This window comes from Bombus impatiens, unplaced genomic scaffold, assembly GCF_000188095.3.
Source record: "Bombus impatiens unplaced genomic scaffold, BIMP_2.2 scf_0321, whole genome shotgun sequence".
In the NCBI taxonomy this organism is placed as follows: domain Eukaryota; kingdom Metazoa; phylum Arthropoda; class Insecta; order Hymenoptera; family Apidae; genus Bombus; species Bombus impatiens.
The window spans coordinates 1,302,605-1,319,797 of record NT_176740.1 but is presented as its reverse complement, the minus strand read 5'-3'; the positions used below and the strand labels follow the sequence as shown (position 1 = coordinate 1,319,797).

General features: G+C 38.6%; 1 protein-coding gene and 1 long non-coding RNA gene across 3 annotated transcripts in view; both read right to left on the bottom strand.

Annotated features, from left to right (window-relative positions):
* LOC100748489 (sterile alpha and TIR motif-containing protein 1) overlaps positions 1-17,193 on the bottom strand; it is a 140,535-nt gene that overhangs the window by 101,657 nt on the left and 21,685 nt on the right. The gene's annotated exons all lie outside the window — the stretch shown is intronic.
* LOC117151640 lies at positions 12,540-13,855 on the bottom strand. The gene is made up of 2 exons (XR_004461717.1): positions 12,759-13,855; positions 12,540-12,695 (listed from the first exon to the last, which is right to left on the bottom strand). It is a non-coding gene; the product is annotated as an uncharacterized LOC117151640 (long non-coding RNA).

Here is a 17,193-nt window from a genome sequence, read left to right as displayed (position 1 = left end):
GAGTATCTTAGATTTCCTCTTCCAAGCCAAACATACGAAAATCATCATTTTCCACAGAAAATCGACCATTCGAGAAAGATGTATTCGAATGGAATTTAAGAAATGAATGCGACGAATGCGATATGAGCAATCAGATTTAAAATTATCGGCAAAGTCGGACGGAACGATTGTCGAAAGAGTCTTCGATTACTCTATTAATCTATTTGATTTGCTGACAATCGAGTTAACGCTAGTTTGCACCAGCTGCACCCTTTGTTCTTCAATGCATTCCATCGTCGGATCAGCACGTGCGACTCATCCGTACCGCGCGCGGCAAAAGCGTCCCTGGAATGGGGTCAGAAACGAGAAAAATCGTTGCTTTTATGTACCGACACCGACCGACGATGCGGCGACGTCGCTTCCACCGTATACAAGAAATCTCGTCACGTCTCCCGCTGGCCGTGTCAATCGAGCTAACTAAAGATAGCTAGTTATTGTGTCTTCTACTGTAATTAGGAACCTACCGACACCAGGTTTCTTTCTCAGCCACGTTCCCTCGTTAAACTGCCGATATTAAATACTCGCTGATTAAAAAATTCTTTATTTTGTCGTTAAAGTTTCTAACAATCTGTCACTTTTATAAAAGACTGTCGAGATTAAATGCGAACTGTACATAATATATCACGTTTAAAATGTCCAATAAATAATTCAAATTTCCAATCTGCTAACTTTATAGATAATGAATATCGTTTCTGATCATTAATTTTCCATCGGTTTGCACGTTCACACATATACTTGGTGTATATTATTTAGTAATAATAGTAATAATGTATGTTATAGTTAACATACGATATATAAATGAAAATATGTAGATCGTTACGAGTGTACAGCGTACATATATGTTCCACTGCGAAAATTATCACGCGACAATGTAAGCTTTCGTTTATATGAACTGTGAAACGTTTCTGGATGGTTTCCATGGAATGACTCGGATGAGAAGTGAAACGGTAAATGCGGTGACGGAGAGAAATGTCGGTCGAACCTCGCGTCGCTGGCAGAAATGCCGACACGCGTCTAAGTGACAACCACTTAATAACTATAAAATTATGTATTTATTACATAAACGGGAGCACCGATACGTCGTGGCTTCAAAGACCTTTAACTGACTAAATGGCACCTCGTATTAGCCCACTTCGTGCCACCTTTAAACGTCGTAAACGTCCATTAGATATTACGCACGTAATACGGTATCCGAGGGCGTGTGGGCAGAGAATGCGAGCCAGACAAACGTGCCTCTTTGCATTGTCTACGAAACGATGCTACTCCACCATGATTTCGTTGTTTGATAGAAGAAAAATCTTGGAACGATCGTTTCAACGCAGAAGATCACCGTCATCTTCTTCGATCGAGGCGGTACTCTTGGAAAATGTCATCGTGCACCTAGATATGGACCAACTATGTTTAGATCTAATCCTGTTACGTTCTTCGAATCTTTCGTAACGCAATCGTCTTTTTTTATGTTATAAAATCCTCTCATAAATCTTTATAAAATTCAGTTTAAAATTTCATGACCGTGCTAGGGTTACTTTATCGAAACGAATATGCTTCTTTTTGTTCTTGTCGCGATAAAAATTTCTGCAATTTGACGAACTTTCAAATGCTCGTATTGTTAGATTTAAATTTTCAAATCTTAATCTTTACAATCGTACCAATCTCTGAACCATTTTCTATTTCTTTCTGCTGTAGTCGAAGATCTCCAGTTGTATTTTCTTCGTTTAATTGAATTTATCAAAGCACTGTTCGGAGTCATTGCAACAAATTTTCTCGTGGAATAACCTAAATTTCTTATAAACTCTTCGAATCGTCTGAAACAACTCACAACTGTACATTTCTTGCGGTCTGGAAACATCTCGTTCGCGGAGTCATTATGTAAAACTGCGAGACACGCATCGAATAGAAAATGTACTCTCTTTGAATAAACAAAGCGCATTCCTGCATAGTAGATGGCAATTATCGCGACGCGATAATTATCCTAGATAACTATCGGAGAAAAACTATCCGAGTCCATATCGGCACTTGTCTATTTCTTGTCTACTATAATACAAATTACGTTAAACGCATTTAAACATTAGATACAAGAAACCACAGTCTCTTACACTCGTGAACATCTAGAACCATGTTTTTTAATTGATCGTTATTTCCAGTTAACATAAATTCAAATTTGCAAATCGTCGATCGTAAATTGAAATTAAACGTTATGTAATGGTTGACGTAAAGAAGAAAGAGGACAAAATAATCGTGATCGTACTTCAGAGCAATCGTAGCAAGATGTCCATCTTCATCTTGCAGAATTAACATTTTTTTCTGCGGCTCGTATGATCCACGCGGCAGTTTGTCCAATTTTCGAGACATCAAATTGAAAATTTCGTCGCGTAGGTACTTGCCAATAATTGAACCCGCGGCCCTGTGTCCTCGATATAAGTCAATTCTCGTCGATTTATTAACATCGAATCGACCTAACTGAATTGTAGTCTCGATCAATTCATTTTTCTTATATATATATCGAACTTTGACTTCTAGATGACGCTTGAGATTTGACATTTGGAACGATAAAAGTGGGACAGACAATGAGATGCAACGAGATTTAGAACTTGGAATATTCAATTGACGGGAAGATAATTTTGTTGCAAGATGTAAATTTTCTTCTTTGAAATTTCCAGTCGGAAATCTCAATTTTCAAATCTGTAAATTTTCAAATTTCCAACTTCCACTGTTTAAATTTTCAAACTTTGAAATTACAATAGATTTTCAAATTTTTGAACGTTCAAATTTTTCAACTTTGGCAGTTAGACTTTGAAACATTCGGACACGCAAACTTGCAAATTTTCAGGCCTTCCGAATATTCGAATTCCCAGATTTCTCAATCCCGTTAACTAAAATTTCACATTTCCAAATGTTTGAATTTTCAAACTGCAATTCTGCTAATTTCTTTAAATAACTTTAGATTTATCGAAACAACTTCCTGCTTTCTTCCAACGGTTTCACTACATTCACCTCGAAAGGAACATCAACATTTTCAAGCGAATTCCACTCGAATTCCAGTGAATCGTCGACGCGGTACGATAGTCACGGTTGAAAGACAATCGCATGGGGAAACATGGACGAGGTGATTGTGGGCGTCGCGGTCGGTTTTCCTCGTCACCGGGGAATTGGTATTTTTCTGGCGGCGCGTTTGTGATGTTTCGCGCGGCTCGTAAGGCTGAAAACGATGAGCGACGACGAATCTGGAATCTTGTAGCGTGCGCATCGCCGGTTAATTGGTCGAGGTGACGCGAAACGAGGTCGTGTCACCGTGACGAACGCCAGAAATTCGGGTCGACACAATGGCGAGTTTTGCCCGAAAACAGAAACGTAACAGAACGAATGAAAATTCGAATTCAACGTACTCAGGTCTTCGCGATTCGATCGATCCTGAACAGAAGTCGTGATACAAATTTCACGATTATAAAAAGCTTGGGACTAAAGCGAGAAAGGATTGCACGAACAAATCGAAGATTTTTACAATGGGGAGGGGGGGGGGGTCGTCGAAGAGTTGAGAGCAAAATACGCGTTATTCGCAGTCTGCGGGAAAAACACATAAGAAAAAGAAATTCGAACGATCGAACGGTGATTTGTTCGAGGCTGGAAGCAATGGGTAACAAACATCATGGTCACGTACGAGCACTCTGCATCGCCTCTCGTGACGATTTTCCTCGCGAACCAGATGTCTCTAGGTTGGAAAGGTATGCGACCAGGAGGCTTTGTTCTCTCGAAGAGAGACCGAGAATTTAACACGTAGCCAGGTCAGTCGTTAGGGAAGATCTGGCCCCGATGGGAAGAACGTTGTCTTCGAAGCGTTTACTCTGTCTCCGTAAGGCCGCAATTCCGATACACGAGCATTTGAAAATATTTATATGCTACATGCGATTAAATGAAATTGGTAATTGCTGTTTTAACCCATTGATTACCGTGACCCCAAAGCTGGCGATTTTTCTTGGTGTCTTTTATGCTTATAATCAAGCAAGAAACGTATATATAAACATAGGTCATTTAAAGTTTTGTTAAGGGGTTATTAGAAAGTTTGGCTGCTAAATATACCCTGTATATCTAATATCTTAAGTCATTAAATTCATAGAAATCTAATTACGAGCTACAAAATTTCGTAATAAGTTTATGAATTGTCTGTAGAAAATTTAAATTCAATATTCCATAATAATTTCCTTCGATTTTAAGAACAACGAAAACAATTTACCATGCAAGCTCGGCAATTCTTCAAAAATCAGCGCCAGTGCGAGCAATGAAAATGTTCGAAAATAAAGCTCAATCTTCCTGTTCCGACTTGCCTCAAATTCCAAAGCCGATCATCAAGACACCCTGTATAACTCTTCGATCGTAATTTCCGTAACACTTTAGATACTCGTCGAGTACGAATACTATACAAGCAGGCTAGAGAGAAGAAACGAGAGAGAAAAAAAGCGGGCAACAGAGATGAACGAGTGAGAGTAAAGACAGGATCACAATTAATAGGTGGAAACGAAGATGGTGCACGCTTCTGAATTAGACTTGCAAAGCACCAGCATGTCGACGATCAGTTGGGGACGGCGGTGCGTGTGCACCGTGGTATTAGCAAGTCAGATTTCAGAATCGGGAGCTTCGTCCGGACTCTGGCATCGCGGAAAATCGTCCGGTTTATTTGCATCGGCTCGCGTTTTAACGATCACGTGGAAGATACGCGACTAAACGAATACACTTGGAGCAGAGAACGCGATCAAAATAATCCCGACGCGTGCTAAACGCGTTGTTCCACGAATCTAGTCGCTGTTCCCCCTGGTGAAACACTCGAGTTGTTTGTCGAATCTATAAAGAAACCCCAGCCTCGATAAATAATCCAGCACCGCAGCTTTATTCCAACGGTGCTCGAGCATAGTCGTGGACGAAGACTCTGAACTGTGGGTCGAGGTATAGTTTGAACGAACAAAAGTAAAGTTCCTGGGAGAAGTGAACCGTCGGATACGTATAGGTATTGTCTAACTCTGAGAACGTTTCTTTGCGAAATAATAATTTTTATTCGACGTAAAATTGTACTATATACGACATTCTATCGGGGTTCGTTTTTCGCAATATTATAAAAATTGTTTAAGTTGTTAAAGAAAAAAAAATGTAAAGATTCGTGTGTCAGAGTTTTTGGATGAAAGATACAAGATACAGAAATAGGACGGATAAGACAATTCTCGATTAAGCAGATTTTGTATGAAACGCTTAACCCCTTAACCTACGATTTACGTTCGAGAATTTTGGGCCGAAAACGTAAACAAGCTATTATACAGGTTGGTTGGTAACTAGTGGTGCAAGCGGAAAGGGGCTGATTCTACGCGAAAAAAGAAGTCGAAAATATAGAATACAAATTTTTCGTTTGAGGCTTGGTTTTCGAGAAAATCGACTTTGAATCTTCGCTCGGTACGCGTGCACTTTATCACGTCTCGTTATAACGGATCTCACTGTAGATCGTTGTCTTGATGGAAAAATTTAAAGAAAGAAAAAAAAATTTTTTATTCTATATTTTCGACTTCTTTTTTCGCGTAGAATCACCCCCTTTCCGCTTGTACCACCAGTTACCAACCACTCTGTATATTATATTTGGCCTGATCATCGTACTACGGGCTATGCCCGTAGTTGTAGGTTAAGGGGTTAATGCGTTATTTGAAAAGAACGCGAATGAGCTTATTATTTAACCGAATAGATGTGTTATTGAAAAAATGGTAGCAAGTTTTTGGTGTATAAATATGTAGTAGCGTATGTTTGAGTAAACACGTGGATCGTGATGGATGGTGAAACGAATGGTTTAGATGTTTAACGAAGAATCTGAGATTATCGGCGAGTAGAAGAACCTTGTATGCTATCAGACGAGATCTGGATAAGCGCGCATAGGGAAGAACATGGGTATTTGCAACAATGCGTTGTAATCACGTTTCGGTTTCCACGATGAAATCGAACGATGAGGCGCGTTACATCGAGCGAATAATAGTCACATGTAGAATCCCTTTAGATAGTCATCTACCACGGAATTATCCCGTCGTAAAATTCGCATGCATGAAGGAAGAAGGGACCTTGAAGCTGCCAGTCGGTCAAACTACGTCTACCAGACGCGACTATAGTCGAGACTAAAGATTCAAGATTCGAGATAGCTGAATAAAGTGAAGAACGCTTTAACCCAAACGAATCTCGACAGCAGTAACGCCTTAAATAACACTGAATATTAGGAAAAAAGAGGTAGAACTAACGCGAAAAATTCACAATGACGTATAAAAGTATCTAATTTAAAAGATCTAGCTATAAACCGTCTTTCATTCGTCTAATTTATTTAACTTCTCAATTTACTTACTTAATTTGAATAAATTTTTCGTTTTTTACTAAATCGCCAGGATGATCAAAGATTTTATTATTCGACTCAATCCTCGTTCAAACGTCTATCAATTTTATTATTATTTCGAAATTAACATTTCAAATGTTTCGACCAAAGAGTTATTCAAACTCGTGAGAATCACATTACCGAGGAAGATTTCTCGTTTCCTTTGAAAACGTAAAAGAGAATTTTCACTTGGTTCGAAACCAGATAAGTTGAAACACACCTCTCGAAGCTGTGTGTCTGTGAAAAATCGAACGGAAAAAGGAGCAAGGAAAGCGAAACCGGTCGTGGAGTAGACTCAAACGATTGTTCTTGCAGTCGTAGAAAGTATCGAGGAATCGATCGTGTAAGTCGCTTAGCTTCTTACATTACCAGTTGCGCATTCTTGCACGTGCGAGACTGTTCGAATGCCGTCGACTGGTTTCCGTTGCACGGTTTTCTCACGCGAATAGGAACTTCCACTTACGATCTCTTATAAACATTAACCCATTAAGGAATAAGCAGTGAAATAATACGTAAAAGCTGCGTATACGCGATATTATTAAACAGACGTATACGAATAAAACGAATCGTTGTTTCGTCGAAGTATGAAAAATATATTACAACGATAAATCTCGATCGTACCAGCCTACCACAAATCGCAGTCACAAAATGATATTCTATAGTAATCTGTGAAAAAGAATAGTTTATCACCGTGCTACAAAGTACTTCAATTTCTTCAAATTTTATTATGTAAAAAAATATCGATTCTTGGAATTTCTTTTCATAATCGCATTAATCCAATAGAGATCGATAATCTGCACTGATTAAAAAAAAATTACAAATGAAAATTTACCCGAATGAAAGAATCTGAAAATTTATCACTTCGTAAGGGACTCTTCGTGCAACTTTGTGATTCGAAGATGTTATCTCGTGGTGACGTTTAATTATGGGATAGTTAGCCATGTAGGAGTAATGAAACCTCAAAATGGATATCCCTGTTTGGTAGTCGCGATCCGTGGGAAGGCTCACAAATGGATCGTTTGTCGTTCGATTGGTTTTACGAATATACGAATGGATGTAAGAAACCTTCTGCTTATCTTTTCCAAAGACCTCGAGGATTCAGCGAATTGTTTCAAGGTTCACCAGGACATTCGCGAAATTCTTGGATTTCTTTCGATTTTAAATTATTGGTCTCTTTATTCGATTGCAAATACTTTGGAAAAATGAACTTTAATACGCGCGGTACGAATTTATGAGAGAAAAAATTAAGAGAAGCACTCAGACCGCAAGGTACGATTACAATATTTAACATATTTTACATTTCACATTTCTTAAAAGAAGATTTCAAAAGAAATCTATTAACGATGCGATATCTTAAAGCATCCTAAGTGCTTCCTAGACGACTTTTTGCGCAGGCAGGCGAATAATTAGCAAACTTCAGAGCTTCCATTTCGAGCGCGGAGAGTCTCTTGATATTTCGCGGAGAAACAGAAAGGGTACGCGTCTCGCGGATCGATTTTATCTCGACGACGGCCCCTTTGAACTCCCCGCGATCACGCAGGCTGAAAGATTTTCCTCGAGCCGCGTAGGATGCATGCCTGTACTTCCGGCATCTTTTTGCCGCCAGTTAAGAGAACTCAGCGTGTTTACCGACCGTCTCATGGAAGAAATATCGCTCGGGCTAAATTCAAATAATCAAGGGATGTTTCTAGCATGGCTACAAAAGTGCTTCTTAAAAGACGAAAAAATCGAGGCCACGTGTCGACCAACTTTTTTCATGAACTACATCATATTAATTATCAGTACTTACCCTTTTATGATTTTACTTGACAAGATAATATCTAGTTCACGTTTAATTAATATTTTTGCAATTTGAATATATTTTCATTTGCAATAGGTATTTTATATCCTACAATTATTAAGCTTCTTTCAACAAACCTTCTTGAAATTGAACTTTTCGTTGAAATTATTCGTAATACGTGAATGCTAGGGCCTATGAAAACTCCTTCCGTATAAAAATATTTTTAACGCAAAACCATCGCTCTACTCTTGACACACACTATCGTTGGATCGTCGATATTGTACATCGTAACATCCACGATCCAAACGACTCAAAATTCGCGACGTGTGATTGATATATTTATTGCAACTGTGTAATCTATTTTATGATAAACTGGTAGTAAGTCTAATCGCATAAAGATGCGATATATCCTATTTCTTTTGTATCGAGTCTAACACTGATCGTTTCTAAATGAAGCTAGCGATTTGACGTAAAACTCACGTTCCTCGAGTACGCAGGATCAAACCGGAAGCTTCGGTGCTTGCGACCCACGTGCGAAAAGTTCTCACCGGTGTCGCAATGGCGAGTGGAAAGAGAAGCCGGTCGTTGAGCTGCCCTTTAAATAGACGGGCCGCCTTTTCTCGTCGTGGGACGCCGTCTATTTCAAGACTACTTGCAACCTCGAAATAAAATCCGTGACTCATACCCCTTTGTTTGGTGTAGGTGGCCGGCAACAACATACAATTCTCAGTTACGCAGCCGTGCTCACGTATTCTAGCGTCTAACGAACACCAGACAATAAGAAACCTCGCCAGACGGACACTGGTCAGGAGATCTCCGCGGAAAGAGGAAGCTGTGTCTGGCTGAAGCCGGTGCGAAGAAGTATATTCTACTTAGAAGTAGAATACGCTGGGCTGATGCGTGAAAAGTTCGACAGGAGGACCAGACAGTGTAATAAGCGTCGAGGAAAAATCACGAAGAAAATCAACTTTGGCGACACACTGCATTACATTTCTGCATTTTTGGGAAATTTAAGGATGTAAAAACCTATCGAGTGCATACGATACGCAAAAATATATAAAATATTCAAAATAGAATATTTGCTATTTATTGACACTTAAACCTTGTCTATTTATATATATTAGGTTTATTGGATTAATTAATATTTCCATAATTCTTGGATATATTAGCTGACGTTATTAATTAATCAAGATTCGAGTGCCATCTTCCTCCTTCTTGCCTTCATTCTCTTTTCATTCTTCTTTTTCCATTCTCCCTGTATTTCTTTCCCTGTACAAATCGAACTATACAAAATCGAATAAAAATGCCCTAAAAGCAAAACGACTCGTCCAACTATTACCTCCGCGTACCATTTTCTGTATCAGTTTCGTTTCTCTATCGAAAAACGACTACCTCGACCAACCCGTTGCTTTTTCACGAACGACAAGTAAATCTTGGATACGCCCACGCTGGCCGCGGTCTTCAACCGATAATAATTATTCAAATGAACCTTATATCCGGTTCACACGCGCGTGCAGGTGCCTCGCGTGTGCGTGACATCGTACCATATCGACGAGCGAATGTTTCACGCGTATACGCGTCTTCTCTCGTGTTCCTCGTCTCTTTTCTCCCCTTAATAAACCAGCTCGCCAGTCAAGTTGTAGAAAGAAGTTTGTGCCGCCTGAATCTCGTCTGCTTCCCTCTGATCCAATGTTAATTAGGAATATCGAACAGGAATACGATCAGGAATATCGAACAGCTACATCGTCTCGTCTCTTGGATTAAATCTTCCGACCTGGTGTTTCTCTCGACGCGATTAAAATCGTAAAACGAAGGTTATATAGAGTCCTTTATTGGAATCAGACGAAGCAGTTTGGAACAATTTTCTATGGAAGAAACACCAGATTATGTATGAAATAAGTTACTGTGTTTTAATCGGATTATCGAACACTTATCGTAGGAAGTTTTCAGGAATAAAACGTGTTGCACGAAATTTTTTAAAATTCCATTGATAGATACTGTGACGATCAGATCACGGACTTTTATGGATTTTTGCAAAATTTAAAGGCACGAAAATGATTTATATTCGTAAAATATTGCTGTAGCTGTTGGAATACGTTCGCAAACTACCGTAGTTCGCTCGACTGAGTTCCAACGTTCGATATTTCCATATGCATCGACATTAACGCGACACCCGTAGAAAGGAAATAAGGTCTAAGGTAAAGAAAAGGAAAAACCAACGGAACCGGTTAGAATGCTCGAAAAATGATAGACGTACGACGCACGGCTGGCATTTAATTATAATGCAGATTGTATCGGGACACAACGGGCGCAGATCAGTCTCGCCCCTAATCTGCATTTATACGCGGTTACCGTGGCCGCAGATTGCAGCCTACTTTCTGAAACGGTCGCATAACTGTCTCGTATTGTCGCGATTTTAATGAAATGGGCGATAACGGTAAACTATAACGAACGTATTATACCTTTCTATTCCTAAATCTTTGTCAGATACACCGTCGCAGAAACGACATACATATACGTAGCTTGGAAAGAGGACATTTAGATAAACATCATTTGGATGGATGAAAAATTAATTTTTCAATGCAAGTTCCTGCACGATTTAAAAAGATTCGTAGGAATTACTCGACTGTAAAATCTGTACCTTCGCTTTTCATTATCGTGTATATAAAAACGCTAAAATTGAACATAGACGATAAAAGATACAAAACCACAAAAAATATAAACATTCAGACGAATATATTCCAAAAAAGTCATCCATGTTATTTATCTTAAAAGAATGAAAATCAAAGACGTGGAACGAGAAATCTGTCACGTCGCATAGGAAATCCGAGCGATCGTTTAAACTTCATCCGGTCGCCCACTCGTAGCGTAAACAGGGCAATTGGCAAGAGACCGACAGAGATCGATAGAGTATAAAACATAAAAATATAAGACGTAGTCGAAGAGAGTGTAAGGGAGAACGCTGCACGATTTCATTCATGCGCGACCCACTTAAATTTCATTCAACGATCGGCTTCGTAGCGAACCTTCGGTTAATACCGGTCCGCCTTTCTCTCTGCAAACTGCCCTCGGAACCTGTCGCCAACAGCTTCCATCCAGTTTTCCCCGTTGATACGCGTTTTACGAGTCAGCTGAAAAATTGCGAACTCGTAATGATGCTCGATTCATTTTTATGGATGAATGATATCGACGGATCGTGCTCGTAACTGGCGTTTTCATTGGCCAATAAAAGGATCGAATACTCGTACGACGTATGAAGAAGCGTTTCCCGTAATAATAAATGTATCGGAGGAAATAGGATGAATTTTATATTACGATTGGTTTCAAGGACGATTGACCATTTTTGTTGATTTACGTCGAATCGTTGTGATGCAACGTGTATGAAGTTCGGGAAAAGACTGTGGATTGAAAAGAGATTGTAAGTACGAACTTTGAATACAATCGTTTCTTTTGGTTGGACTGTCGAATTGCGAATGGTTGTTTTACTGACAATGTGAAAATTGTTGTTTAGTTTGAGGATTCAATTTGCAGTGACATTAAATGAAAAGAGAAAGAAAGCTATCGTATATAAATAAATTCATAGATGTGCACAAGCTGTAGTTTCGAAAAATTTCACTGAACTATTAAATTTAATCCTCGTTCCTAAAAATAAGAGATATAATACTTAAATTTCTATGAATCTAATCTTGCAATTCTTCTTGAATTTCGCTTATTCTAACCTTGTGCAATTCGCGGAAGAAATGTAGCTCAAGGATCACCCAAAAAGGGAAATTGCCTGACAAGTGAAATATTTTGCATGATTGTGGGCTACGAAATTCGCAAATGCAGACGACGAGAAATCGCTAATACCGCTCGATTTCTCGTCCCTCGAGCTCGAGCTGACTCGACATACGTGCCAGCCTGCAGATAAGCCAGCAGAAATGGCTTAATATCGTGCAACGTGCACCGTGTCTTGTTACCAAACAACCGGTTGCTGATAGTGCAACAATATTCTAGAATGGAGAACAGATAGCCAACGTTGTTTATCGCATAGCGGCAAACCGAGTCGATACGTCGGCCCGCAAAGCTCGAATAAATTTCCTCTATCTTCATCTTCTCCTTCGTTTATCCCTCGAAGGAAACGTAACAAATTTTTTCAAAGAATATTTTAATTTCACTAAATAATTATTTTAATCCTATAAAATAGTATAGAAGATATCTGCATCTCTCTGCAATATTTTCTCGTATCCTTTTATCCCTAGCACAGATTAGGAGCAAACTCCAAGCATTCGAATATAAATGAAACGCATAAATGAAACAACAACTAAATAAAGATGTGAGAATTTACCCTAATACCTTCCTACCACTTACTAAATTATATTATTTTCCTTCGAATATGTCTCGCTATTACGCAAAGGTTTATAGCAAAAATATTGCCACAGCTAACGCCACTATTATAATATCTCAAATTTAACGTGTGTTCATAGATTGTCGCGTCTACCTGCACATCTGAAACATGTAAACGAATCTATTAATTTCACATCACGCAGTGCAACAAAATACGTCGCATACCAAGCAACGAGTTCCTTCACGTTTGCAGCTCTCGAGTTTCTACGCTACTGCATCCGACACGATACGATCGATCCATGGAATGTCAGGTATTTCCTGATTGTGAAACCGACCCGTAGAAGATCCGCGAACACGTTCTCGGGGCTCGTTAAAACACCACACACGCGTGGTTCTCGATAAATCAAACTGTATCGACTTATCGAACAGACTGCAATGATGTAACAGAGGCCACGAGTGCGATCTTCTTTTGGACTAAGTTCTTGAACGCGCGTGCGATCTCGCTCGTGCCATTAACGAGTGACGATGATCGAGAAATGAAGACATAACGACTTCGAGGAGAACACTTCGAGGAAGCTGCGCTTTTTATTCCATCTTGATGACAGAGCTGATGTAACCGTTTTTTCTTTTTCTTTTTTTTTTTTTGCTACGTGCAATTTGCAACTTGTTTTGTAAAAAGTTGTTTTCTAAAGAGAGATAAATTGACATAACGATCTAATAGAATAGCACGTATATTTCTGTTCATAAATATAAAGGTACTTATGCAAAACTAGGTACGTTTGTAATGTTTATTAGGAAATTATTTATATTACTGTAATACTTGGAAACATATTTGAAGAACATACTTTTTAAACCTTATTCTCACAACCTAATCTGACATTCGAAATTTATGACAATATTGTAAAAAAATTTTCATTTAGCTTTGAATTTCTGCCTGTCAAGTATTTTGTGTTTCTCTTTTTCAGAATTTTTATTTCCAATCTTTCGTGGTTTCGTTAAGTGAAAAAATAAAATTTGCTGGTGACGCGTAGAAAATATTGCGTAGAAGGTAGGTTTTTCCTTATATTCCAACTATACCATTAACGCATACAGTTGATTCGATTGTTTTGCAACAGATCGCGATTTTGATTTAATCGCTCGCGTCATCAACATTATTTGAAGTTTTATAAAGGTACAAGTGGAAAATAAACAAGATAATATCCGAAGTTCCATTCTATACAAGGTATGTTTCTACTTACGTTGCATTGGCGCCAAAGAGGCAATCAAACAGATCAGGCGATTCGATTTCTCTCACAACGCACTGCATTTCTTATTTCGAATCTTTTGCGTCAGCGTCTGTGATTTTCCGCGAATCGACGGCTCGTTAAGATACGTGGTCATTCTAATTTCTATTTTGTCGTAATTTTCTACTATCTACGTTCCTTAGATCGATTTATCCGCTTCATTCCCAAGTTAACTCACGTACAAAGTTTCTGAGACATTTCAAGGATCGAAGATTCCATGGAATAATCTCCAATTTGTCTGACTCACAGATCAAGTATTCGATAAGTGAAAACACGATTGGTTCGCCATCGAAAAACTATAGAAACTACGCTTCTATTTCTCTTCTTTCGCAATCACCACGCGCAGTCACCCTTTATATTTCACAAACGTTTCTTGAAATACTCGCATTATCGTCAATCCTACATCGCTAACAGACGTCCAATTTCTCTGCAATTAATTTCCTGACAGACGTATCACGATTTGCATTGCTAATACGTTCGAAGTTTCTCCAATAGAGCGGCCAAGACGAAGGGAAACACGCATGAAAACGGTTTATTGCGAAATGGAATTCAGAATGGAACAGATGCGTTCTCGAGTAAGAGCATCGAAAGGTTAAAAAGAATGAAATGCACCGATGTACAATATCTTTTATTACCCAGTTGCCTGAGACGAGGCTTGTCAACAGCTTAACAATGACACGTATTTTCATCAGCGTGATTCGATACGAAGAGGAATTTAACGATAAATAGAAAATAAAAAAACGTTTAATCTGTTTCAGGCTTGAGCTTACTTTAATCTTTCGAAATCTAAAGTTTGCTGTTACGCGATGATTCTTTCAGTTTTCAGATCGTTTTTACAACGTGTATACACGTTATAGTCGGGTTACCTGTAATGTACGAACGAATGCAATAAATGTACGAACGTATAGGAACGTTTTAGGTATTCGTTATCTGAAAAAAATAACTGAATAAAAATGGAAAATGCAAGCAAGTGTTTAGAAATCGACCTACATACATATATTGCAATTATTGCGAGGCAATTAAAATTGGTTATGCTTCGCCGATTTTGGCATCGATTTGTACGGTTAGTTGTACGATCAACGGTGCGTGGCTCTGTCGAGCATTTCGTGATTGATTCGATTTTTACAGGCGAATTAAGGAAAGACATTAATTAGATTTTTGAACTGGATTAGAATTAGAATTGGGAAATATTCGATAAATTGGTGTTGTGATAGCTTAATTTTCTCACTAAGTTAATCAATTAGTATCACCCTACACTTTCGAGTTTCATATCAATGATCTACTCTAACGTTCCTTAATGTAACAATTCTTTTTTATCGCGACGATAATACGTGAACCATTTGATCTCTTTATCGATAGATTAATTGAAGGTATAGGGGATAAATTGCTGTGCTATTAAAGACAATGCCAATCGAATCTAATTCTATTATGATACGGATAAAGTTGACCAATCGATCAATTGTTTGTATTTATCGGAGCGATGATAGCAAGGAAAAACAATTTTGCAAATATAGTTATACAAATATATATCAATTTCGTCTCCGCTACTATTAACTAATTTTCAGAAAGATTGTCATTCTAGAATCTTGAACAGTATGAACCATACTGGCAGAAATCGTAAAATTAAATATCCTTATGATCATCGTTCTTCAAGATTGGGACAAGCACATCTACTTTAATTAATCAACATGACTGGCAACAACCAAAGTATCAATAACACGTCCAACAAAACACATCTTCGAGTTAATCACCGATCCCACGCATCTTCCATAATCTAGGAATAGCTCAATGAATTATTCTCGTGACGCAAGATCCTACTCTTACCTCTCTTCCCAATATGTAAAATCTAACCAGAAGATCTATCTTGGTAACAATTAGCGAGCGCTTCAGTTAGCAATTAGATTTCACTTAACCCGCGCCTCGAAGCGACGCAAAAGCAAGCCTTCAGAGAACAGAAAGAAGACAAACGAGAAGGATGATGAGTCTCGTGCCGGCCAGACGTTGTGCAACAGATCGTTGGAGGAAAAACTCATCAAAGGCGGGCCGCTACGACGCGCACATACTTTGCGATGATATCTATCGCGATGATAAGAGCATCGTAAACAACCCTGCGAAAGCTTTATCGGTGACCTTTCGACGCGGCAGCGATGCTCTAATTGCCATCGTCCCCTTTGAACGAGCTGCGCTTATGCGGCGATAACGATGAATCGTTTAGGTGAATAGAGATACCCCTAGTTACTCGATTACTTTTAATTAACCCTGTGCCAGGCTTGGTCGAGATCGGTCACGCTGCTGACTAATCGTTTCCTTCGTTCTGGTTCCATTGTTGTCAAGTAATAGACACGATGTTAGCTATTTTGATTGATGGTGATTTTAGTTACTGTGTGTGAGTGGGTGTCACTGCAAATCTGTGACGTTTGTTCTTCTTCGATCCTTGTCCTTGAGTGTTTTATGATACGTACAATTAGAAAATATCATTTACTCGAACGATTTTGGTCTGCTTAATTAAAATGTCCTATCTATTATTTCGAAATTGCAGAAGATCGAAGTTTCGTCATTTTTTAGCTATTTGTCCTCGGATAAACAACAAATTCACAGAGTCGAGGTTTGAGTAATTGAACCATTCAGAAGCTATATTGATCAATTTAACCCATAAATTGAGAAGTACAGAGAAGCGATGATGTTAAGGACACTGATTTTTACATTTACTTTAGAATTTATAAAATATGTATAAATATTCGTATCATCTTCTTACGACAAATAAACTTATAGAAGTAAGTAACTTGTTTCTTGAGAATTGAATATTAATCGTATACTTATGCGATGAGATTAAGAGAGAAATAAAAAGTGGAATCAGTTTGATTTGTGAAACGCGCAATTTGTCCTCCTTCGATCTTTAAATACTGAACTCTGGTCACTGATAACGTGAAATAGGAACATCAAGGTACAGTGATATCTAATAGATCGCGTGTAATCCATAGAGAAGGTCGTAGGTGGCAACGATAATCGGCTTTCTTTCGATCGGAACGCCATCAATGAACCGTCTAAGCGGCTTACGATTAACGCCACGTCGATTCTGTTCGCAATAAATTTCGATACGATCGGTACAAAGTACGCCACCGACAATTCATTGCACACTGAGAGACAAGATCTCGTGAATGAGAAATAACAATGCACTCTTGCATTAAATTATAATTCCAATTTAACCACATAGCCATTTTTATAATCCACTTCCCTTAGTCAATTTTGAGTATCGATTACAGATAATAGAAGATACGGAAAGATCATCGATGATGAAATTTATAACGTGTATAAATCGTTTCGTAGCTTGGCGTGAATTCTGTGGCACCCAAGATTGGCGAAATCGTAAACCACGA